Below are 26,077 nucleotides of genomic sequence, written 5' to 3' on the forward strand. Positions count from 1 at the left end.
AGGTGTTTTGCATTGCCCTAGAAGAATAATGGACAAGAAATAACTCTCTGGAAGATACAAATTAATACACAGGCCAAGCTACTAGCCTCTCTCAGCAGATTAATGCTGGCTCCCCTTAACCAGGTAGGAGACCATAGTCAATAATAATTCAGCTTCTTCACTGGAAAAATTCCTTCTTTTCCATACGCAAATCTTGGAGAGATGAACTGCTTTTATGCACCAATTGAATAAAAAAAAAATCTTAAACTTTTTAATCACAGTGTGTAAGAAAGCTACCAAAACACTTCCTGGTAAGTTTCTCACATGCAATGTCAAATTTAAGTACATCAGCTGGTGTCACCTTTACAGTTTACACAGTGTTCTAAGGCTGCTAAATTCATATATCTCTACATTAACAACTTTTTTCTTACAAATAAATATTCCACTATAGCCACTGAACTTTTCTCCATCTCTGACTATTTAAGAAAGAAGCTGCAAGAAAAATTGTGAAAACAGAAAACTAAGTTATTTGTCAATGTTTCTCCTTAATCACTTTGACTTTTCAGCACTTTATGTATTTATGGTACTTTTATTACTGCATGCCTTTTTTTCCTTGAAATTGAATTTTTCTTGACTGGAATAAGCTGGGATAATGAATTTAATTATAATACACTGATATATAGTAATATTTTTCAATTCCTTTGAACTCATCGTGCAAACATTTTCTGTTCAAAAGTTATATGACATACAGTCCACAGAATGGCTGCAGACCCGCATGTACAGCTCTAAGTCATCTGCATAACAAGTCAGGAAATTAAAGTAAACCTGCTATTCTACAGTGGTCCATAATTTCACACCTGTAAGTTTACCAGGAATTTCCTTAAAGCTCTGGGGTAAATAAAGTGAATTAACAACTCAGACTCCATAGGATTTTATTTTATGCTAGATTGTGTAAATTTGCTTGGAGGATGATATATTTTGCGTTGACTTACCCATGTCAGTTTAACGTCACTGATATCTTCGGCTGCCAGAAATGGTAAATAAGTGTGATAAACAACATGTGCAGTCTAGTCAAATACACTCTCATTGCAATGAAACAAGGGAAATATTATGAAATATATTTGTGATCAAGCACAGAATATCAACCAGTTGCTGTTACTAAATTATACCATGTACTGTTATTTCACATATTGACACAATTTTATCCTCAACATACTGTTTTTACCAAAAATTTTTGACACAACAGGTATTTCCTTCTTGCTAAAATTACATTTTTCTCAGGGATTTGATCTCTGACCTATCATTTTGCATTTGAAATTTTCCATTTGCTTTGGATTAGAGAAGTAGGGCCCAACAAACCTGGGCAAAAACTTGGCAAAAGGCAGAAACTATTATTGTCAAGTGCAGATAATCCACATCTGAAAGCTGCTAATCAAAATCGCTCAAGCATGGAAAAGATATTGACTGTTCTCCCTATTACCTTGCAAAAATAAACAGATTCACAGCTCTGCAGAGGACTTTACTCATTAATTCCCTATGAGAGTTAAACTTGATAACTGAATAAATTACTCAAACATTATTTTGCCATAAAATTCTAAAGTTATTTAGTCTAATAATAAAAAACTCTGACTAACAAAGTTCAAAAGCAAAAGTCAAGTTTCATATTCCAGCGGAAAACCCCAATAAAGTAAAAACAAATTTTAAAAACCTGCTTATGACAAGGCAACAGGCCCAATATTTGGCCCTTGTTCATCCTCTTAAGTCTAACAGTTTCCATGGATTTACACAAAGCAGTAGAAATAATAATTTTAATATACTCAAAGCAAATAAAGGATAAGTGTTTCCTAAAAGGACTCTCATAGCTAGGACTGAATGAGGCTGAGCTCTAAATTAAAATGCCACAGACAGCTGGTGAAAGAATAGCTCCTGACAGAAATCCCCATTCACTTGCAGTCAGATGGTGCTTCTGCAAAAGAAATTGGAAGAAACAAATGAAAAAAAAAAATCCAAACTTTACATCAACAGCTTAACCATTCAAGCATTATCAGGTAAATATTTTATTTTTCTGTAAGCCAGTTTTCTACCCTGGAGAGGCGCTGCAGGTTACCTGGCAGCTCTGGCACAGGTTAATTAAGAGCAGCCAGCAGAGGTTTAGCGGCCCAAAGGCTGGGGCTGCTTTGCAGCGCTGCACTCCTGCCCAGAGCAGTGTATGATGCCCAGAAGCAATACACCCCTGAGCCATCCTCGCATCCCGTGGTTGTACCTCTGGCAGGAATGCAAGTTACCCAGCGTCGAGCAACCTCTTCAGGAAATCTGGGCATGGAAAGGCAAGTGGGGTGGGATCGCTGCTCCTGAAACCTCTGGTGGGAAACTCATACCAGGGTGGCAGCCTGACCCTTTGCATGAGCACACAGGACTGAATTACAGCTTCTTAATAGGCAGAGTAAAAGATAAGCTGAGAAGGAAGAAAGAAAATCCCAAAAACCAGAAACAGATCAATCCAGAAGTCTCTTCAGACTTCACTGGAATGCTAGCAGACTGAAAATCAGCAGAAGAGAAGCAGAGCTTGGCTGAAGAAGGTTATCAACTGGCATCTGAGTAGTGTAAAGTGAGAGACAATCCAGGAACGCACCCTGGATGACACTGAAGTGCACATGAACTCTAGAAAAACTTCTAGACTGAAGGAGAAATGTTTGCGATAGAGATGACCGAGCCTCACCAAAAAAGTTTTCTTAGCAGAAAACAGAAGAAAAATGAACATACCACACAGATCTCATGTAGAAAATGCTAGGAGCTGCATACTATGTGCAAAACAAATTTGGAACCAGAAGAGAAGAGGAACAACTTTGTGCCACTGGCAGTGAAAACTGGGCACTGCCCATCCACTCCATGACCCCACTCTTGATTCCACAGGACACCAGCTGTCAGTGATGTGAGGCTGTAAAAAATGTCTTCCATCCTGTCTTAAAAAAAAAAGTGCTTCTACAGAATTAATGAATAGAGAACCACCTGAGGATTTTTCTGCATAAGGCTCTACAGCATGACCATTTAGAAGCCATGTAGCTCCAAGACATTATTTTAATTGAACAAAAAAATCCTTAGTTCTGATTGAGAAGAAAAAGTCAGGTGGCTCATAAAGGCAATGTCCAAATGTGAAAAGAGACAAAACATGATCAGAGCATAGTCCTCTGTCTTGTAACTGTACCCTCAGGCTCTTATGATCAACTTTTTCATCCTTTAGAAATGCCCACATATTTTGAATTGCACGGCCTATAACAACAAGATTTAAGAGAACAATGATGTATCTGTTCTGAACAAGCTGAAAACTACACAATCCAAGGTTTCTCTGAAGCAGAAATCAATTTTCTGTAGAACAAGCAAACAACCACACCTTGTTTTATCAGACAGGGTCTTCCTTTGATAGTAAGAAATACCAATACATCGATGTACATGTAATCAGTCTCAGTGATGAGGCTTCCTGCTAAACCACGCTCCTCTAACCTCTGTGGGTAGCACAGCACCAACTTAACCATCAACAAAATAGAAATAAGAGGCTACTCATTAATTAGCAGTCTCAGTTGCCCCAGATCTCTAGGGACAGGGAAGGTATCCTTGAGGGTGTCTCGCCCCCACCACTGCCCTGTTCTTAGACTCTTCCCCAAGCATCGTTTTTTGGATACCATCAGAAAAACCCAGGATGCTGGGCTAGATCAACCTTCAATTCAACCATGTGTGGTCAATTCTTATGTGATTAGGAAATATTTTTTAAGTCTTAATCCACATACATTATTTAATTTACATAAAAATTAAAATAGTTCTCTGCCTTGATGTGCACTTACCAGACAGAGCAGACCTGGAGTGGATATATCCAGAACGTAAAACAGCCTGCAGTATTGTAAAATCTGGCTCATCTCTAGGCTGCTGCTTGCTAGATGGCAGCAAGTGCAACACAGGAGGTGTCTACAGACAGCAAGGATGGCGGGAAAGGGATGAGCAGCACATGCCCATTGCTAGAGCATCTGATAGTAGATGGCCTGTGCAAAGGGCAACAGCACGCTGGGAGATGGAAAGCAGGGAGATTCCTGTTGAAACATACCACAGCAGCCACAACAGTGACTTACGTATTGTTCATTTCTCTCAGGGCCACCACTAGGTTCCCATCAGCATCCTCTACTGCATAAATATTACAGTTATGAATCATACCTTTGCCAGGTTTCACTGGGTTCATCAGTGAACTGAGCCATTAAGCACATGGGGGATTCAGATCACCCTCAAAGTTCAGTTATTGGAAATACAAAACAGCATAATTAAATTTCTTCTTTTCAGCGCAGGACACTAATTCATTAATTGCTGTTCATGCACAAGAGCTATTGCACCGGCACATAGACTGAGCTGCAAGTTTTCTCTCACAGCTGCTTGTGAGAATGCACAATGTTGTCTTCTCAACATGCGTAAGCCACGTGTAAGCCATTTTTGTTCTGGTGCTCTAAATTAAGCTCCGTAACCCACAAGAGGACAAGAAGTCCTTCCACCCCCATACATACAGAGCTGCCACTAAACCAACAGGAGAGCACAACCTTAGAAATCAGCCAACCTATATTCACCTGTTTATATAGAGGTTTAAGAGCCTGACTTTACCACCCACTTTAAAAGTGCTGGCTTCTTATCAAATCAGTAGCTGTTCTTCAACAGAAGCAGAGACAGATTGCATGAAACATGTTGTCATTTGCAAATCTCTGTAAATATAAGCTAAGTAGTATAAAAAATGTGCTTATGAAAAAATACATAGCCCAAAAAGTAATTAAGGAAAGTATGCAGAACAAACCAAGTTAGATATAAATGCAAATGATGCTGCACAATTCAGGACATTGTAAAAAAACAAATAGAATTTAACCAGTTTATGTAGGATGCTAAGAAAAACTCACATTCTGTTATTGTCAGATGAAGGGGATTTAATTAGCATCAGGGGAAGAGTGGAGGGAAAACTATCCCCAATTAGATGAGCAAAAACTACTTTTAGTAATAAGAACATTTAAAACTTTGATGAGTGTAAGTTCTCCTGCTTCAAGTCTTTATTCAGCTTCTCACTGATGTAAGGAGGAAGCAAAATCCTCTAGGGCAAGCTATTCTTGCATTGCTCCTTCAACGTTTCTCACACTCTCCCTTCAGAAAGCTGGTCCTGACTATCACCAGAGACAGAGTGCAGAGATAAGGGGACCTTGTTTTTATCTTATGTGACAACTCCTATACTATAAAATCCTATAAACAAGGAATCATGAGGCCTAAAAATCTGTGTATGCTCAAATGTAAGGATCCAAATCCAACAGGAAGCATTAACAAAAGACTTTTTATTGATGTCTGTGGACCCTAGAGACCTCAGCACAGATGAGAACTGCAAAATATATTCACAGTCCTGTCAAAACCTGAAGACTAATAACCTAATGCAAAGTTGCTAAATTGGACATCCAAAGACATCCATCAAAATTTTATTGAGAGGCACGAACATTTCAAGTGACATCAGGGTAACACAAGCTTGTAACACAGTAAAAGGGTATGTTTCCTTTTACTTTTCAAGCCCAGTTAAACACTGTCATCCTCTACAGAAAAGCTACACTGATAGGGGAGGAAATGAAATTCACAACTGAAAAAAAATGTGTAAATCCACTGGAAGGTGACCCAGACAGAAACTTCTGCAGGAGCCCGAGCAACACAGGCTTGCTGAATTCTAGGAAGCTTCACACAGGACCAGACATCTACAGCCTGTCTCACTCTCCCCAGGGGGACTACGAGGAGGTCAACAGCTCCATGTGCACACCCCACTTTTAATACAGCTCCATACATCACCCCACCTTCCGGCAGTACTGCCTTCCCATGTTGCCACTGCTGTGCTCTCTAACAACAAGCCTATAGTACACAGCAATACTGCTGTGCAGTAGGAAATGTGCCTGTAAAATTTCAGATGGCATAAAAAGCAAAACACACAAGAGCAGCTTAAAACAGGCTTTATAGTATGTGGTGAAACAATTCATTCTACAAAATAACTTTGCAATCCTTTGGTTTTGGTCACCTGTCTTGCAGTCCATGCAGGCAGACCCTTTCTAGCAAACAAAGATCGGTAGCCCCACTTCAGTTTTTATTTTCTGTCTTAGGGCAAAACCACCTACCAACAGTTTACAGTTACAATTAAATTACCCTTATTATGTTGGTTTAACATGGGATGTGAACTCCATCCTTGTTTTACAGCATGGTTCATTAATACTCACAAAATTCCTGGGGGAAATCTATTCTCCATCTTTCAATTTTCCAAAAGTGATTTAACAAACTTAAACTTACCATCCCAGAAATAAAATCTAAAATACATCTAGAAACTTTCCCAGACATTCAGATTTCTATGGACCTGCCAAACTGCCCATATAGAGACACAGAGTTCTGTCTTCTTTTCAAGGCATCATTTTTAGTTCATATTGCATTATGTAGGTTTCATAGTGTTACACTGACATGACATGAAACTAACCTAGAGAATCTAACCCTCAAACTCAGGTACATTTATGAAAAAATAGTAAGTCATTAATTTTAAGGTGCTAGACAAAGTTTTGTTCTACATAAATCTACACTGTTGCAGGACTAAGACAACTGGCAAGTTTTGGTATATTCTTTAACAATTCCTGTATACTCTGTATTATCCTCAGTGATGGGATGTTTATTACAAGAATGGTTTGCCTCAACAGAAGTCCATGGGAAGAAAACAAGGAGGAAAAGATCAGGTTCAAGATAAACCACTCCTTAACAGGTTAATTTTTAAAGACTAATGCCAAGGCAACAATGAGAAAAAAAGTTAGCGTACCTTTCCGAGTTTGATAAAAGCTCAGAAAGAGGAACAGAGTAGATTTGTTGCCCAGTTTCAAAGGACTTTTTATCATCAAGAAAAAGTTGGCAGCAGTGTGAGGAAAGATGAAACTGGCACAAGAAATGTAGCATGAGTGTCTAAGAACCTGAGTTTGCAAGTGATCATCAGGCAAGGCTTCAGATACAGAAACATCATATGTTGCTCATAATTCTTAAAAGGTAATGAAAAATCCACAATACCTTGCATTTATGGCTTTTGAGAGGATCAGATATTCTCTAGTAGAGAAAGATATAAAGCAGGGGAGGCAAGATTTGGCTGAACTCCTACCTGCAATACAGGCTATCAAGGTCCTTGTCTCACTAAGAGTACGTGAATTGCAATAATTTATTCTTAGAGAAAAAGGCATGAGGACTAAACTTGGGGAGCAAACACTAGGGCAGAGGAAAAGGGAAGGGAAAGATAGGCTTGCCTGCAACACTGGGACTCGAACAGCAGATCAAGAGTCTTAAGACAACTCATCAAGACTTCAAGAACTAATATTTAGCCACATCAGGAGTAGAGTCAGTAGCAATGAATCCTCCTCTCTTTGCACAGGGAGGACAAGCAGGTTTTGGGCTCTTATGGAGACTTACAGAATATTTTCTTTTCAACCAAAATGCACAAAGTGGGAACAGGTGGCAGCGTTCCCTTTCCTGAAACTGGATGAAGTTAAAGGGATGTTTTGCAGACACGGTTGTCATAGTTCTTTCACATTTAAACTACTTCACATATAGCAGATAACAGAAGCTTTTGCTTTCCTGTGAAATATTGCACCAGAGAACATGACTGCGTGTGTCAGTAGTTTCCTCCTGTTTCCAGGACTGCATAAACTATTGAAGTTCCAGTGCTGGCATATACACTCTCTGAAAATATTTTTACCATTCACGTGTAGAACATCAGATTCCCCCAAGGAGCCCAACTGCAACTCACTGTGTACCTTAAGCCAAATTTCCAGCAACAAGATGCTCACATAAAACATCAAAAAAGTTTTGATGAGGAAGCAAAATGCAGTTGTGGATTGGTTTTGTTACAGCTTTGTTGCCACATTAGAGAAACTGGTTCAAGAGCAGCGCTTCTATCACAGAGTAAGTATGCCACAGTATTCAGTCAGAAAGGCTTCTGACTTTCTGATACAATGATATGATTCAAACAAGTTCAGTGACTGCTGAAGCCTCTGACAGGCCTTCTGTCAGATTAAGGTAAATGAATTTTGCAGCTGCTTTCATGGCTGGTTCAATATTCAGATTTCTCAATAGGCTCAGTCACAGATCTCAACACACACATTCTTACCTAGAGAAACAATGGGTTTCTGGTCTCAGGTGTAAACTGAGACCAAATCTACTCAATATTGTGTAAAATCAGATTAAGGTCATAATTAAACCACTAACATCTCCAATACAGGAAAAAAGCAAAAAACAAAATAAATACATTTATTGTCTGAAAAAAAAAAAAAAAGCTGATAAGGAAAAGGGAAATAATTATTTGCTTAAAAAAAAGTGCCAAAGCCAGAGATCTTAGTGTATCATCTAGACAGCTGTACCATTTTATAAAACAGATTTTCATGATGATCACAAAAGCCTGACAATAATTCTCTATTTTAGACAGGAATAACAACTCTTTTGTTCTGGTTGCTTGTCAGCTGACGCCTTTCAAGTAGGGAACAATCATTTTCAGTTTTCAGAGGAAGCCAGGAAGGATTACCTGTATTTCATCTCAATCAAAGCTGTCCTATTTGTAGCACAATCTATATTTGAATCTTATTTGCCTATGTGAAGATACTTCATATGCATTTAGCTTTATACATTGTGTATTACTAAAAACCAAACAAAGCAGAACCATATTCCGTTTCCTTGAAAGTAAACGCAATTTTTTGCTTTGATTTCAGTGATAACAGCATTGGGTCCTGAATGTAGATGGGAGGTATTAGGAACAAACAACACACTGTGGCTCACTAAGGTGCAGGGAGATCACACGTAAACATCTAAAGCCACTAACTGCTCTCACAAACCTACAGAAAGGCTCTAGGAAGAGTTTTCAGAAGTGAACACAAAAAAACCCAACCCAACCCAGCAACCACCAGTGCACCCCATGAGCGGCCTCTCATTAGAGGAGGAATGAACAAACACTTCTACCCTGTGCTTTACTCAATAGGTGTGTGATGTGGTGCAATCAGGTGTGATATTCCTTAAGTCCATTTCAGCCTGCCAGTTCTCACAAATCTTCATCTCACCTGTATCCCCTGATCTAAACGTGTAAGTGGTATCACTGAGCTACTCCTCAAATCATCACAACATTTTTTAAAATTGCATCATTTGGTATACCGACTAGCACAACCATTTTGCTTAACTTTCTTCAACATAATATAAAAAGAGAATCTATTTCCGTTTCTTTACTCACTGCAGACATAACAATGTTATGTTTTTGTAAATACTGTGCACAAACACTTCTGGATGATTATCCTTAAAGATTGTCTTGGGATGTAGATAAACTAGAAGAAAATAAGGTTGGAGTTTATATTTTATTATATTGCTCACTATAACACTATGTTTGACTACGAACATGCTTTTTCCTCCATAACTACATAAATCCTTGCCAACCAAGAGGGATTACTCATTCAAACCCAGAAGCACCTACAGTAGCTTTAGAACTGGGGCTGAATTCAAACATTTCTTTCTCTCCACTTCAGATTTTGCTGACATCTTTCAGCTGAAGTTAAACAAGTGGCAAACATTATGTGGCAAAAAAGTATGTACGTGCTATTGATGAAGAAAATATTTTTTAGTTCAGTGCTGTATCTACAGCTCAGCAGATCAAATCTAAGCAGTCCTGGCAGTGTTCTCTGCTGTTCCACAGAAGATGTTATACTACCGCCAGTACCACAATAATTTCAATCATGAGGAAAACCATGTTAAGCAGGTGGCTAATCAGCAAACTCTATTAAATGATTTGGCAATTTCTGCCTAGTTCTTGGTGGATAATCATGCATGTCACACAGGCTGCCAGCGTGGCTGGGTATCCAGTTGGCAGGCTAGACCAATTAAGGAATGAGTAGATGAAGGGATGAGAGAAATCTTAGATTAAACTCCAATTGCCTGGCACATGTTATAGGAGATAACAGGGACACAAGGCAAGAAAACCCAGTCCTCCCAGGGATTTTACTCAGATAGTAACGGTGCGTTCACTTTGCTGCAGCAGCTTAAAATATGGGGAAGAAAAAGAGCGGTCAGAGTAACTCCCTCTTGCCAGGGCAGCAGTGGAGCCAGAAACATCTGTGCATACTTTACTCACCTACTACTCAAGCTTGGAAACTCAGTTCTGCCTGTCTGGCTTTAACTGGTAAATCCAAATGTTATCACTAGCACTGATAATTCCTATACTTTGCCTTCCTTTTAAGTAGGAAACAAAATACACAGGAAGAATGAGGAGGTGAAAAAAGTAGCTAGATTTCAGTTTTGATCATCTCTGTTGGGCACTTGGAAGATCACCTCATAAGTAATTAAGTCAATTGTACTGCTGGCTGCCCTCAGCAAGAAGGGAAAGAATCATCTCGATTTGATCACATAAATATTCAACAAACAGGTTTTTGACTTTCTGCAGAGTACTCATTACACAGACCAACTTTTAGTCTGATTGCTTCAACCACTGCACTTTTCCTCTTAGCATAATTTATATTACAACACAAGCATTTTAGCACATAAATTAAGCTACCTCCGAATAGACAGAGATTAAATTCAGGTATAGGTTGACTGAGTCATTCATTGCATTTACAACACTGTGCTACAAAGCAAACAAAACTAAAAATACCATACATCAAACAGAAGTAAACAATCCCTCATTTTAGACATATTTAGCAGAAGCTGAAATGCATGCTCAAAATAAAGTGACATCAAAAGTTTATCACTTTCTAGTGAGTATTTCTTGTTTTGTATTATGCTATTGCTTTGCAAAAGGACATTCTGGGAAGTATTTGGTTGTAGGATTAATTGCTTTTTGAATAACAGCTCCACCTATTTCAAGCGATTCTTTCCTGTTTTACCTCAGCGTGATCCAAGTGACTGTGAGCAAGTTGTACACTGGACTGCCTCAGTGCTGCTCTCGCAGTGGCTGCCCTGCCATCTCAGTGAACATGTATCGGTTTACATATGATGTCTTAACAACATTTTAAGGAGTTTGTTTGCAGAAACAAATTATTTTTAGAAGATATACTTGAAGTTTAAGCCTGTAGCACTCTTTATGAATCATGATCTTAGAAATTGAGACACTTCTGAAGGAAGCTGTGTTAGAGGATGACCGCAACAGTCTTCCTGTGCATGACGGCTTCACCTCTTTGACAGAGCAGAGCAGTCGTCGTTTTCCTATTTGCCTCCTGCCAAGCACAGGGCTCTCAATTCCTTTCCAAAGACTCATGAAGGCAGGAGTTACTCACAGAAGTAAGACTCAGTAACCCACCAGTGGGTTATTCCTCACTTCCGCTGACTTAATACACAGAGCAGAGCATGGAAAAAATGGGAGAACTAAAACATCACTCTTAACCCTTACTTTTTTATGGAAAACCTTGTGTGCACCTGAGACACTGTTAAGAAATTGTAATTCATCCAAATGCAAAAGTTGCCACCTAGGACCCGCAAGCTTTATCTTTCATTACATTTCCAGGCCCAAATTCTCCAGTCGTAAGAAAAACCGATAACTTGGATATGAAAGGCTTTTATAACAGACTCCTACTGAGACTACTGCCATGCACAGAGAAAAGCAGGAGTCCCACAAGGTAACACTTTCTTACCCATTAGTAAACACATCTCAGAGAAAACAAGTTTTAAACAAACATACAAGCAGCTCAGGAAAAGGAGCAGAGCTTTCAGTCTGGCTTTATTAAGTGCCATCAGAAGACAAATTGCAATACCTTTCCTTTTCCATTTCCAAGTGGAGACTTCAGTTAACCACTTCTCTGAATCCTATTCTCCCAGCATAAAACACTGCCCTGCTAGTTGAGGTTTCTGCCCAGCAGCTGCATCTGCTCAGAATGTCAAACTTGCTACCAAAACTAAAAAGCTACCAGAGGGAAGACCTTAGCATGGCAGTTATCACTCTCTGACCTTGGCCAGCAACGTGAGAACAGAGTCATGGTTCAGGATGAGAACTTTTCACTGAGACAGACAATAAGATATATATATATGTTATTTCACTTCCAGGGTATGTGTGTTTTGAAAAACTGATGCCTTTCAAGACTTTCGCTACCTAAAAGTTTAATATAATGCAAGACAGGACAAGGGGCACCAGGGCAGCAAAAAGCCAGCTTATGAAAGGTAGATGCTGTACACTGAAGTCACAGCAATAGAACTGGTCAAAAAATGAAAGTAGTCACAAACGATTTTCCATACATTTTGATAAGGCTTACAGGCAGGTACATGTTTAGGTTTAAGTGTATTGGGCAGATCTCTATAAATCTCAGAATGTTCAACTTGTTCACTGGAATCAGCTGTTCTGACCAAATTTGTCTTGCACTTCAGTGGATTAGTCTATCCTACAGCCAGAACTGCTTTCCTAGAGAAATTAAAATAAGCAAACTAAATCCAAATAGGACAGCCTTCTTAACCCCAAAACTCGTCAAAATAATTAGCTAAGTTCATACTTCTCATTGCCTTGAGTTTTCTACCCTACCACAACTAGCTACTATCAGTCCAGATGCACGCAGGTCCTTGGCATCCAAGGAGGAATATTAGAATTCTCAGCAATGTTCAGTTTTGTTCTTCTAGAGTCCAAACCAACATACATCCAACATTCCCACCTACAAAACACCAACTTTGCTGCCTTCTGCTATTATCAATACAGCACTAGCACAGCAATTGGGGTTCTTAACCCCACAGAGAAAGATTACAGAAGCAATCAGTGAAGTTTAGCACAGATTCATCCTCTGGGAAACATCCATGTCTCAGATGTAACTAAGCCCTAATGCTTCCAAGTTGCAGCATATTCCTCAGAACACACAGTGACATCATTTTGTGTGCCTTGTCACAAAAACCCAGAGACACAAGGAGAATCAACTTCTGCCTTATGTCTCTTTGTCATCAGTTTTGCCCCCAATAAATGCACAAAACCCTCTCTGGAACCAGCAATGATACAGCACAGCAGGACTGAAGGGTGTCAGAGGAAAATGTATGGGGAGTCACTCATGTCACAAAGCACACTCCATAGCAGGTCACCTCCATAAAGCACGCAATGCCTGGATCCCAGTTTCTCATACAAAATGCAGTGCTCGTTTTGGGGCACCGCATTAACTTAAGAGACAGTTTAAAAGGTACATCATCATGACTGAAAGCAGTATGCATTTAAAGTCTATGATACTATTATTTTAGAGCAAATCCTCTTCCAGGGATGACTTCAAAAGACTAAATTAAAAAATATCACAGGAAGTGATTAATATGCTAATAGTCATTCAAATTGCAATAGGATTCTTTCCACACAAGGGAATTGGTTTGATTTCCCTTTCTAGATGCAGAAGTAATATATTGTTATAAACATAGCTAAGCCTAATTTTAGAACATATGGACTCTGCCATGTGGTTGTTTACTGAGATGGGGTGCTTTAATTTGTCTTGGCACTTGCTAGTGTTTAGGGTGTCTTTCAGGATAAGGAAGAGATGTATGGACACATTGTGGGCTAAGATAGAATATAATTAGAAAGCAAAAGCTTTACAAGATCCTTCTTTATTATATCCACAGCACTGAACACATTATCTAGCTCTGTACCCTATAATAGAACACTCAACATATACTAAAAGACAAACCAAGAATTAAAATAGCATCACGAACAGTCCTCCATATGTGTTTCCATTGAGAAGCACCATGCAAAGGCAAGTCAGCCACAAAGAAACCAAATGAGTGCATATTTTGCATATATAAAGCCTCATCTGTTTAGAAAAAACATTAAACAGGTCCCTTAGGAGCTCCCAACAGCATCTTGCTCATGAAAAATAAACAAATATATGCTAAATATAGCATTTATAAAACTGTTTATTCACTAAATATAGGTTTATAGACTATTTTACTCAAAGACTCCCTTAGAAAATGAGTTAAGAGTTAGGCATAACTGAGCCAAGCCAGTCAAGACGAAGGCCTGAAGAATGCAGACCATGCCTATATATCCTGGGACCGTGATAGCTGGGGGGGGGAGGAAAGGGAGGGCAAATACCTGAAAGAAAATACTCAGGTCTGACAGTAGCAGATGCTCTGCAGAAATTTTTAAAAAGGTTTTCTAGACAAACCTACATCTTACTGTCTTGCTATGCCAAGACCTCAAGGCGCATCCATACACTTGCATTAAAGGTAGGTACTTAACTTTTTACCCAGTTAGGCAGCTGAAGAAAATGCACTGACACTAAATCCACTGTTGCAACTTGTGCAGTGGCAGAAGGAATTGCTCGAGGCTCCAATTCACGGATATGCAGCCTGAGGGGCTATTTGAAAAGCATCATCTCTCAGTTCATTGTATGGGAGCCTTTCACCTCTTCAGGCTTGCAGAGTTCCACAGACAAACTCAAATCACTGTCAGTGCAAGGCACTTCTCTGCTGCACCAGTGCTGGCCTTGGCCAGCAGTTTCTGGCTCCAGGGCAAAACACGGAAGTTTAAGTTAAATTGGCTTTGCCTTAAGTGAGTGCTGAATGGGAGACTCCTTTAATAAGCAAGAGTGCCCCAAGGGAAGTGTGAAAATCTGTGTCCCTATTAGCTGTGTCTGTCACCAAAACAGTGCACCAGAGCACAGTTTTGAAAAAATGCAAGAGACTTCAAAAAGGGAAAGAGGTATATTCGTCTAACAGCAGCAAGATGGATATTGGGCCAAAAATGGCACAGCAGTATTTTAATGAATGAAAAAATAGCTGTCATTAGGAAGAAAGCCTGCCATATTGATTCAGCAGAATTGCAGTTAAAATCGGTGCTAAGGAAACCTATACATGACATCTTCAAGTACTGTTTCCTGAGGTCATAATAAAAATTCAGATCATGATTCCAGTAAGTCAGTAAACAAAAGCATGAGCTACACACAACCATGAGGACCAAAGACATAAAAATACTCTGAACTTAGTGCATGGTTTGGGGTACGCTACCTTGGAGCTGCAGAAAGCTGCATAAAAAATAACCTCCCAGTCAGTCAACAAAGTGCACACCTCTGTTCCATAAGAGATGTCCCTCAGAGGTATAAACCTGAAAAAATTGTTGCATATTGAAATCTTCCCAACATCTCTACTTTGTTAATTTAATAATTCATTACTGTTTCAGAACATTTTAGCACATAGAACATAGTTACCTTAGTCTCAAAGGTGTCCAAGAAGTAATATTATAAGTAAAGACCATGTAGTACCATTCATCAGTTAACTTCCCAGTTACATAAATGTACTCTGTGTTTAAGAAGAATCCAGGACCACATTGGTCATCTGTTTTATTAAGGTAGATCATAGACAGACTTACAGAAAATAAGAGGAATTCCTGATATTGCTAGGCTAACAGGAACATTGTTCACATAACTCCTACAACATGGAATTTGTATACAATTATGAAACCATGAAAAACATGAGCAAGAGAAGTTACACCTTCTGTGCAGGGTGGAGTCGGATGGAATTGTAACTCAACTGCCTTCCCAAAGAGGAAGGTAATCATGGTAATGAAAATCAGCATATCAAAGTGCGTTTGTGTATCAAAAGATAACTCGGCCCCAGATAAACCATGTTTCATTTGCATTCTTACAAATTCCCAGAATTAATCAAGGCACAATGTAAAATTTCCCTAACTTAATTAGCATGAACAAAAGGGAAGTGGAAGTCCCTACACACTGCTTTGAAGACTCATTAGTGCTCAACAGCATCCTGATAACGTTCAAGTGCAATTAGAGAGGGGTACCAGAGCAGAATACATTTTGAAAGACAGAGCCACAGAGGCAGAGGACTGAGATACTGCCAAAAGACACTGCAGAGAAACACAATGCAAGGCAACAGCTTAATACCAGGCATATTCTCTGCAGAACTGCTGCTTTTATTTCGTATCTTTTTTCCCCCCTGTAAATTTATTCCAGTTTTGTAACCACTTCACTAGAATAAAATCTCCCACTTTGATTTTCAATTGTCAGCAAGAGGAACACCTACACACTTTTACTTCTTTGAAATAAATCCTAATCATATGGCGATGCAAGGATATCCTGTAGCTGTCAAACTTGAGACAAGTTTGGAAAGTCAACAAGTTAAAGTGCATCTCCCATTGAGCTGAAAGGGTCGGCTTACAGGGTCAGCTCTGAGGCTTCACTAAGAGATCTCTTATAGCAGAAGATAGTGGATGAAGAACCTGTGACAACAGTGAAAGGTGTATCATCAAAAGTACAACAAAAAGTTTAAACATGAAAAACATTTTACCTGAAAAAAGTTTTCAAAAATCCATGACTGAGCATCTGTGAAAGGAAAAACAGCATCACTAATTCAAAACCCTTTCCTCAGGGAGATTCTCCCTTGCATAAAGGGTGCTGGAAGTACCAACATGGTAATAAACCTGACTTAAAACTACACAACAGCCAAGCTATTGGACATTTTCGGGAAAGAAGATTCTGCCCTGTTATTTATATTGGGTAAAGGACTCCAGATTTTTCATATTTGGGTTAGGATTATGTGATGTAGTTAATTGAAACATTTGCAAACCATTGAGAATGTTGATAGGTTCAGCCTCCAATTCTTCAGTAAAATATTCTATAACTGTTCCATCACTTCCATCAATGAAGAAGCATGGATTAAACAAAAAATTTGTTAGAGCCTTATAGAAGGAAAGTCCTTACTTCATTATTTTTTTTTTCATTGCTGGTTTTGCACCCAACGGGAATGAGTATTTCAACAACTCGCCAGGCATCCTATCCAATATAATCACAAAGATTTGCAAAATACACCTATTTTTTTTAAATAGGTAGCAACAGATCTTAGTTTTTATTATTTAAATCCATGTTATAATTTAGTAGAGCTAGTTTCAACCAGTCCTAATTTTGCTGTCACTGACCTCACTTGTTTCTTTTGCATTTCTCTTTCAATTTTTTTTTTTTTGCCTTATAAATTTGCAACATAATTACATTGTTCATGCTACACCAACTGCACATTTGTTTAGTTCTTTAAAAGTAAGCTTGTTTGGGATGACTATAGCAACGTGTTGATTATATTTTTTTAATATTGAAGATACATGACAATATCTGAAAATAAGTCAGGATGCTGGCAGAGATACTGAATTTAGTCTTCTCTGGCAAAGGATGTTTTCTATTTTCCCTATAAAATCCCACAGGAATTTAAAGCTGTCTGTGGCACAATCCAACTTCTGCAATGAACTGCAGAAAATTGGAAGTTCAGTTCATTTTTATTAAGCCTCATTCAAAAAAGACATATCAATTCCTGATACAACATTTTGACAAAGCTGACACTCCTACAGAAACTAAACTGACTCTTAAAAGTTAGCCAAGTGGGATAATTCTATCAGCACTCGTATTCCATAAATCTTTCCTTGTTAAGCAGTTCCCTAGCCAGCCAGGGTAGTTCTATATTTTACAGAAATTAAAGAGGGGGGGAACTAGATCTCATCTCCCATCAAAATACAGATAACTTTCATTATCACTAAAGCTAATTCTATTATAAATGCCTGCTACATTTTTATTTAACACAATGACTTAGGTGCATAAGCACCATTAAAGAGAAATATTTCAGAAAAAAACCATCCTATTACAGACATCCTAATATTGAAACCCAGCCACCTTTGAGGCAGAAATGGGTATTTAACAATCCAGTAACACTGCACAATAACTTTAGCAGAAAGTGAAGCAACCGTCACATCCAGCTGAGACTGAAAGCTGGGGAATTAGGTAGGGAGGAAATTAATATTCAAGATGGCCTTCATACTAAGGCTACCAGGTTCTTCTGAAAGAGTCAGAAGCACATTATTTCAAAAAATCTAACATTTCACAGAAAAAAAAAAAAAACCCAACACTTACTACCGTGCCAAAATATTAACTTAAAAGAGAGACTGCACCTTATGAGCAGAGAGACAACATCACAAGTAAGCATAACTTATCCTTAGCTCATCAAAAATAAATTAAACACAAATCAGTATTCCTCTCATCTGCCCATCAGATTTAGGAATTCACAAACCAAGCCCTGCAAAGAGTTAGGAGAGAGAGAAACACAGCCTCATTTGAGGAGCATTTGTATGAAGATTTAGGCAGGTCCATGAGGCATGTTCTTGGGGAGTAAGGAGTTCAAGCACAGTGTTAAAAATAAAACAAAAAGCACATAAAGCACATGGGTTTAGTGAGCCCTGAGGATAGATGTGATTAGAACAGTAAACCCTGCGTCAGCAGAAGTGCAAGATGCTCTTTTCCCCAAGAGGTTTCTCCAATCACCACAGATATTTCTCATCTGTAGTGGGTTTACATGGCGAGGTTTTGGTAGCAGGTGGGTGCAGGGGTGGCCTCTGTAAGTAGAGATTGGGGCTGCCCACATGATGGACAGTTCCAGTCGGCTCCAAGAGGGACCCACCACTGGCCAAAGCTGAGCCCATCAGCGAAGCTGGTGGCACCTCCCTGATAACGTATTTAAGAAAGGGTAAAAAATTCTGTGCAGCAGCTGTGAGAGAGAGAAGTGAGGAAAAAAATGTGAGAGCACGAGCTCTGCAGACACCAAGGTCAGTGAAGAAGGAGGGGAGGAGGTGCTCCAGGCACCAGAGCAGAGGCTCCCCTGTAGCCCGTGGAGGAGACCATGGTGACACAGGTTGTCCCCCTGCAGCCCATGCAGGACCACATTGGAGCAGATATCCTCCCTGCAGCCCCACTGTGCTGGAGCAGACTCCCAGCAACAGCTGCAGCCCATGGACAGAAGCCCAGGCAGCCACAGGCTTTCTAGCAGGACCTGTGGCCCATGGGGGACCCTTGCTGGAGCACAGTCTGTGCCTGAAGGACTGCACCCCATGGGAAGGACCCACGCTGGAGCAGGTCTTGAAGAACTGCAGTCCATGGGAAGGACCCATGTTGGAGAAGTTTGTGAAGGACTGTATCCTATGGAATGGATCCAGTGCTGGAATGGCATGAAGAGGAAGAAGTGGCAGAGACGAAGCATTATGAACTGACTGCAACCCTCTTTCCTATCCCACTGTGCCACTTGGGTTGGGATGAGAAGAGTCACGAATGAAGGTCGGAAGTTGAGCCTGGGAGGGTGTGGAGAGTAGGAGGCACATATTTTTAGTTCTGTATTTGTTTCTCACTATCCTACTCTATTTTTAATTGGAAATAAATTAAATTAATTTTCCCCAAGTCAAGTCCATTTTCCCTGTGATGGTAATTGGTGAGTGATCTCCCTGTCCTTATCTCAACCCACGAGCTGCTTCATCTTATTTCCTCCCCATGCCTGCTTGAGGACGGTGAGCAAGAGAGCGGCTGGGTGAGTGTCTGGCAGCCAGCCAAGGTTAATCCACCACACCATCATAATCCAGGTGTCATGGCATGTTTATAGCAGGATGGCAGTTGTGACAATGAAGCATAGGGATGAGGCGGTCTTGAATTAAGGCCTCTATTATTCTCCAATTTGTTGCACAGATACAACTGGTTGCATTTTGCATTTCTTCAAAGCAAGGACTCATTTGTGATGGAAACAGAAAAAAAAAAATCTGTGTAAACGATCCATCACATCCTCAGTTATATACTCTTACACAACTATTCTATGTGTGAATAATGCATTACTTAGTGTGCGCGGCTGCGAGCTAAGGTATACTATAAAAGGAGAATGTTAGATATGATGCTCCATAGGAGTAGGACTGAGAATAATATATATACGAGGTATCTATGAAGCAAATACATTTTTAAGCAGATTAATTGTCATGGGTTTAGAATGTTATAAACTGGAGGAACTTTCACCCAATGCCCAAATACTTATGTTCCTGCAATTTGGTTTTATGAACTCAAGCAAAAGCAACCAAATACAAACACAATTTAACTCAGCCCTGGCAGAAAAACCTTCAGAGCGGTCTCAGTGCTGCACTGTAACTGCCACACAGGGGTACTAGAGATATCTATTAAAGCCTGAGAAATTAGTCTGAGTAATCATTCACACTGCAGCAGTGCTAAGGAACTTCACTGAACATACCTTTGTGCTTCTTTTGGCTCAGGAGTGCACTTTTGAACTCATCCTCGCACACATCCCCACTTAGAGTGCTCTGATGCACACTGTGGCATCTCAGAGTATGTGAACTGACTCCCTCCCAGCTGAACATCGCCTAGAAATCCTCTCCAGCTGCAACACAAACCCAGGCTAGAGCTAATCTGAAGTTTAAAATAAAAAAAAAGAAAACCAAAACCCAACCCCAACCTGAAATGCACATAGCATGGACATCAAGGCCTGAGCAGCAGTTATTTCACACTGCATATCTGTTCCCACTGGCTTCCAAACACAAACTAGTCGCCATGCCCAGTGTTCCCACAGGACTCTTGCCCATTCTGTACCATGCCAACCAGCTACGTACCTAGGAAGTCCACAGGAGCCATCACCACAGCCTACACAGACCTTTCCAAGTCTGTGCCAGGCATCTTCCTGATGGCCTGCAATGCCATGATTTTTATGCCACCCGGTAGCACCGCACAACCCACCCAGGGAAACCCCCAGCTGCCAATGCACAGCCGTGGTGAAGTCCCACCACGCTCACAGAGCTGGGTGCATTCATGGATACAGCAAGCCCTGCAGATGCTGCAGTTAAAGGCAAGGGCCTAGAAGAGTTAAATCAGTTAGCCGTTTCACAAAGGAAAGCTGCTCTGCGGTGGAATGACTGGCAAGCAGCTGGAGCAGAGGGCATTCCTGAGCAGCCAGCATGAAGGAAGAAAAAGCAACAGAAATTTGAGCTTGTCAAGACAGAACGAATCATATTCACAGCCTGAGAACAGAGCAAAAGGTTCACTCTAAAACATATATTTAATTCAATAATTATTCAAAATACCTTGTACTGAGCCACAGGCTGTGGGATGACCAGTGTATCACAGAGAAGACAGTATTTTGTAGCATATTATTGTACAAATGGTGCCAGTGTTCAGTAGTAACTTGATGAAGCCACTAACTGGCTTTACAGCAATAATGGCTGCAAGCTATTTAGCTAGATTTGCTAACAAAAACACAGACAAGACAAAACCCTATGAAATAATTTAGTCTTCTTTATCAAGTTTACCCTTGCTGAGTGCAACAAATCCTAATTCCTTCAACTAAGCCATTTTAATTGAAAGAACAATCCTAGCCTGCTGGGCTAGTAAAATAAAAAATAAATCATATGCCCATGTGTAAGATAAAATGTTTTTTAGGACAGCTGAGCAGTTCTGAGGTGGGTATTCAGTATTTTTCTGCAGTGCGTTAATAGTAATTTATTTGCCTTAAAAGGACACCCCAAAAACAGAATACAGGTCAGAAAGCCATGAACACACCAATGTAAAAAGAGATAAACTGGCAACTCAATCTTTCTGCTGACAGAGAATGTTAAAATGGCAAAGAAAGTAGAAAAATCCATTAAGCATGGTAGAACAGGAAAGCTAACGGTGCCAAATGAAAATTATGAGTTCAAATATATGTAACCAATATGGGAAATAAAAGCAAATCAATAAGATATCAATAGCCAATATCATTAGAGAAAATGAAACGGGTACAGTTAAGGGAAATAAAGCATTTTAAAATCCAGTGAGAACAAAAGGAATATCAAGTCAAACACAGCTTATTGATAAATGCAATTGATAAAAGCCTAAACAGGGAAATAGACTAAGGAAAAGTACAGCAGATACTTGTGAACTATTTTTTTTTCTTAAACAGACACACATGTATCCTGCCTGCCTATCACCCATGCAATACTAAGATTACTGCCTGTAACAGAAGTACCTACTCAGACTAAGCATTTTCAAGTTTGTGCATCCAAAAGATTTGCATCTATGAATCTGTAAAGCACCACTTAGATGAACAGAGAAGCCTTCTAAAATCCTATGTTTAATAAATCCTGTAAACTGAGGAATTTCACAAGTTTTAAAGGACTCCCCAGGTAGTTTCAAGATATGAAAATGGCAAGACAGACACCCAGGGAGCTACAGTCTGGACAACATGATATTACTCCCACAGAACAGTTACTGTGAGTCTCATAACAAAAAAATAATTAGAAGCTAAAATGCAATTAATGACAGTCAATATGGCTTCATAGTCTTTCCACGCCTTTCTAGGTCTCCTTGAACAAGCCTGCTACAGGTGACAAGGTTACTCATCTGGTAGATCAAGGTAGCTATTTTGACATATTATATTTGAATTTCTTCAAGCTGTTAGACTTAATTCCATATAATGCAAGGTTTTTTGTTTGGGGGTTTGGGGCTTTTTTTCCAAAGATACTGAGTAGTACTAAAAGAATACATAAAATACATTAAAAATTGCCTTAGTATCAGGTCTTTAATCGAGTTGCTAATGGAAAAACTTTAGTTAACATGAACATCACTGGTGGTTGTCCCAGAGATAAGTGCTCAGTCAAGCGGTGTTCAACATTGTTCTGAGTGATATAAAAACTTTGCTGATAAAGTTTGCAGTTAACACAAAGTTCAGTAGGGTAATAAAAGAAGACAGGTCACTGACACAGGACCATCTCAGTTGCCTACTCAGTAGTCACAATCCAACCAAATCTGTTTTAGCACAGCCAAGCACCAGGTGATAGTGGTAGGATTACAGCACACATACACAGTAACTGGCTCAGCCTTATCTCAGGGCATGCATGAAACACCCTTCATAAAATGGAAAATAACCATTAAAAGGTGGGTAATGACAGCAATTATGTATACAGCACTGGTAAAATGTTGCTAGAAAACCACATCCATTAAAAAAAAAAAATTAGTTACACGAAGGACAGAGGAACACAGGAATGAGTTCAAAGGACAGACATAAAAATTACCCAGAAAAGCAAATTTCAAGGTGAGGGGCAAAACACCTTAAGAGATGTAAAAAGGATATGGGATTACCCTATGATAATTTCACAATTAAGTAAATATAATGGTGACGAATTCTTCCTTCTGATGCAAATAACAACAAAATCCAATGGCTTAAAATTTAAGCTTGCAAAATTCAGCCTTGAAGTTAAGATTTAATTTGCTAATACAAAAGGTGAACGGTGGCATAGATAAATGGGAAATACAGTGGAGGAAACTATATCAGTTTAGATCTTTGAGGCAGTCGGTTCATTTGAATTCACTTCAGATGTACGTAAATGAAGCAAACTGATGTTTGAGTTGGGGAATTCTGCACGCAGACTGTGAATGTAAGAGAAGACACCAAATGCCAGGATGGACAGTAGACAAGCCTCTGCACTACAGTTTTATAAACTCTTGCTCATTTTGTAAAATCTTGTACCTATTAATATTTGCAGTAGCATCGTTAGGACTCACTATTATAAACATCTAACAAAGAGATTTGGTGAGTTTTATATTGCTCTAAAAAGGATAATCACAGCTGAGAGAAATAAGCACATAACACCTGATCCCTCAAAAAAAAAACCCCACCACCTTTGAGGAACTAACTTACCATACACAAGAATCTGCAGAAATGCTGCCACCCAGCTGTAGAAAAGCATAGGAAGAGCCTCAGATCCTAATACAACTCAGCTAAGTGGAAAGTGCTATTCCCTGCTTGCTGTAGCACTTTCCCTTTTCCTGCCCCATTTTGCTTTCCAGATTTGGGCTACTCTGTGCTGCATTCTCCATCTCAGCTCCTTGTGCTTCAGTGAATACTGAAAGAAGTACTGTTAAGCCTAGTTTGGAGGCACATGCAACTGAACAGATAGCCAAGTCTTGTAACATCTGACAAGATCTGTATCCCGACGGAAGGAGTGACCAAAACCAGGCTTTCCTGATGTGTTTTATCATCAGACAGTGCCAGGTTACATCCCGGGTTAGAAGGAAGATCTGCACGTCCAGCATTAACTCGGGCCTTACTGAGGCCAATTCTCCAAGGCTGTGAGGAGGGATTGTAGTTGTCTTGTGAGCATGTTAATGCATCCCTAAATCCTCTCCCAGTGAATGTGCTTCTGGCTGTTACAACACCTGTGTGATCATTCAGAGGGCTCAGATGGACCATAGTGGAGCAGCACCCAGGTCTGGCACCTGCAGAAAAACAAAGGAGCACAAAGATGATGTGACATATGTTTCCTCACCAAGCTCATTTCCTAATTTTTTTTCCAGGGTGACAAAGTACAGTACATGATGCATCACTCAGCTACACACCAAATTCTGCCTAAGGAATCTAGGTTTAAGATTTGCCACTAGGTTAAAATAGTTAAATGCCTCTCTTTTGGAAGTTTTTGAAAACAAATTCAAAAATTTTTTGGAAGTTATTGATTAGATAAGCTTAACTCTTAACATTGAAAAATGTAATAGTTTCTCTCGTGTCACCATTAACTCCAACTTTCTAAGTTGGATGGGAGCTTTCTTCTCTTTTTGAGGCATTTAGCAGACTTTTTCACTAACTAAAGTTCACTGGCTCTTCAATTATTTGAGCCTTTGCTGTGAATAACAACAAAGATTAATAAAAATCTGGGTTAAAATCAATTCCACCGAAAAAGGTGAGCATATGTATTTACTCACAATACACAAACTATGTAATCTTACAGACTCTGAAAACTTCTGAACACACTCAAAATGTACATCTGATGTATTTCCTGATTGTTTATTACATGCAGTAAAACACCCTCTTCACCCAGTCACTATATTAAAAAATAAGTTTTAAAGGCCAATGTAATTTAGATGGTGGCAATGTACCTCATATGAGAGAGATTAAAAGGTCCTTTTTAATGGGGGTAGTGCAGAAGGAAAGTTCACACCTATGCTTCAAATCTGTAATGATATTTAGCACACAGCAAAAACAATTTAATTAGAACTACTTAAAAACCTGTATTGAGGAGGCAATTTCCAGATGAAATTAAGAGCTCAGAGATGACTGTGAATGCCTGAGTAGTGACTGGAGAGTTAGATGTTTTACTAGATAATTTAGAGATAACAAAGACTGCATCTAGCACATTTAAATACTAAAACTGAATTATTGTATTCAAACTTGGCATTTAAGACTAGGAAGAGGGTTTTTTTCTACTCTTGACTCATTTAATATAAAGATCAGAAGTCAACAAATGAACAGTGAACTCAGCATTTTAAGTTAATACACGCTGCTGAGTAAATCCATAAGATACAATTATCAGATCTTCCGCAAACCCAGTGCTGAAAGTAGACAGACAATAACAAGTAGCTCCTGAGCCAAGGAAAACCAGTATAATATATGGAAAAGCTAGAGTAATAATTTCAAGATTAATAATCACTTTTCACTTTCAATACACAATGCATATATCATATTTTAAAAGAAAAGATACAATAACAACATAGATTTGTGATTTAAAAAAAAAAAGGAAAGGCACAGTGGGAACGTATATGATCTTTAAGAATGAATACTTAATTTTTGCCTTAACTGCTCAGTTAAAATCCCAGAACCACAACAGGCACCAGAGCCATTACCACCAGCAGTGCCTCATGACTGCAGCAAAAATCATAGTCACAGCTTGATAATATGTGTGCACACAGATGTACACACACAAACACCTGGCATTGTGTCCAGTCCTGTTTTCAGCAGAGGACAATACACACGCACAAGGGAAAAGGCTACAGGCAAATGTTGAAGGGAGAGCAACTACATCCATCATGTAAGCAGAGCTCAAAATCCTATGAGGCTCAGCACTGGGACCAGTTCATCTCTGCACCACAACTCCAGAGACAAAGGCAGAGGAAAGCACAGATGTATTAAAATCTCATACTAAACCCACAGTGATTATTCAAGAGAAACAATAGGGGCAGTGGTCCAGCCCCAGTAACATACTAAATTGTAGGTGAAATTAAGAAATGGAAGAAATTAAGATAATGGAAGAGGGATTAAAGGCAACCTTTGTATAGATTCCCCACAAGACCTCTTCTGGAAGAGTGTACACCAATCTGTGCAGTCTAACAAAAGCTTGCCATGTAAACCAAATACACTTCTCCCTCTAAATTTATCAGGAGATAAGCACAAGGAAAGAAAATGTCACGGTTACACAGTGTTCTGCTAATGAACAGCACAGAAGACAACTATGCAAATACAGACTAACCCGATTTAGCCTGAAAGTTGCAGAGTTCCCCGG

Source organism: Phalacrocorax carbo, chromosome 11 (assembly GCF_963921805.1).
Source record: "Phalacrocorax carbo chromosome 11, bPhaCar2.1, whole genome shotgun sequence".
Lineage (NCBI taxonomy): Eukaryota > Metazoa > Chordata > Aves > Suliformes > Phalacrocoracidae > Phalacrocorax > Phalacrocorax carbo.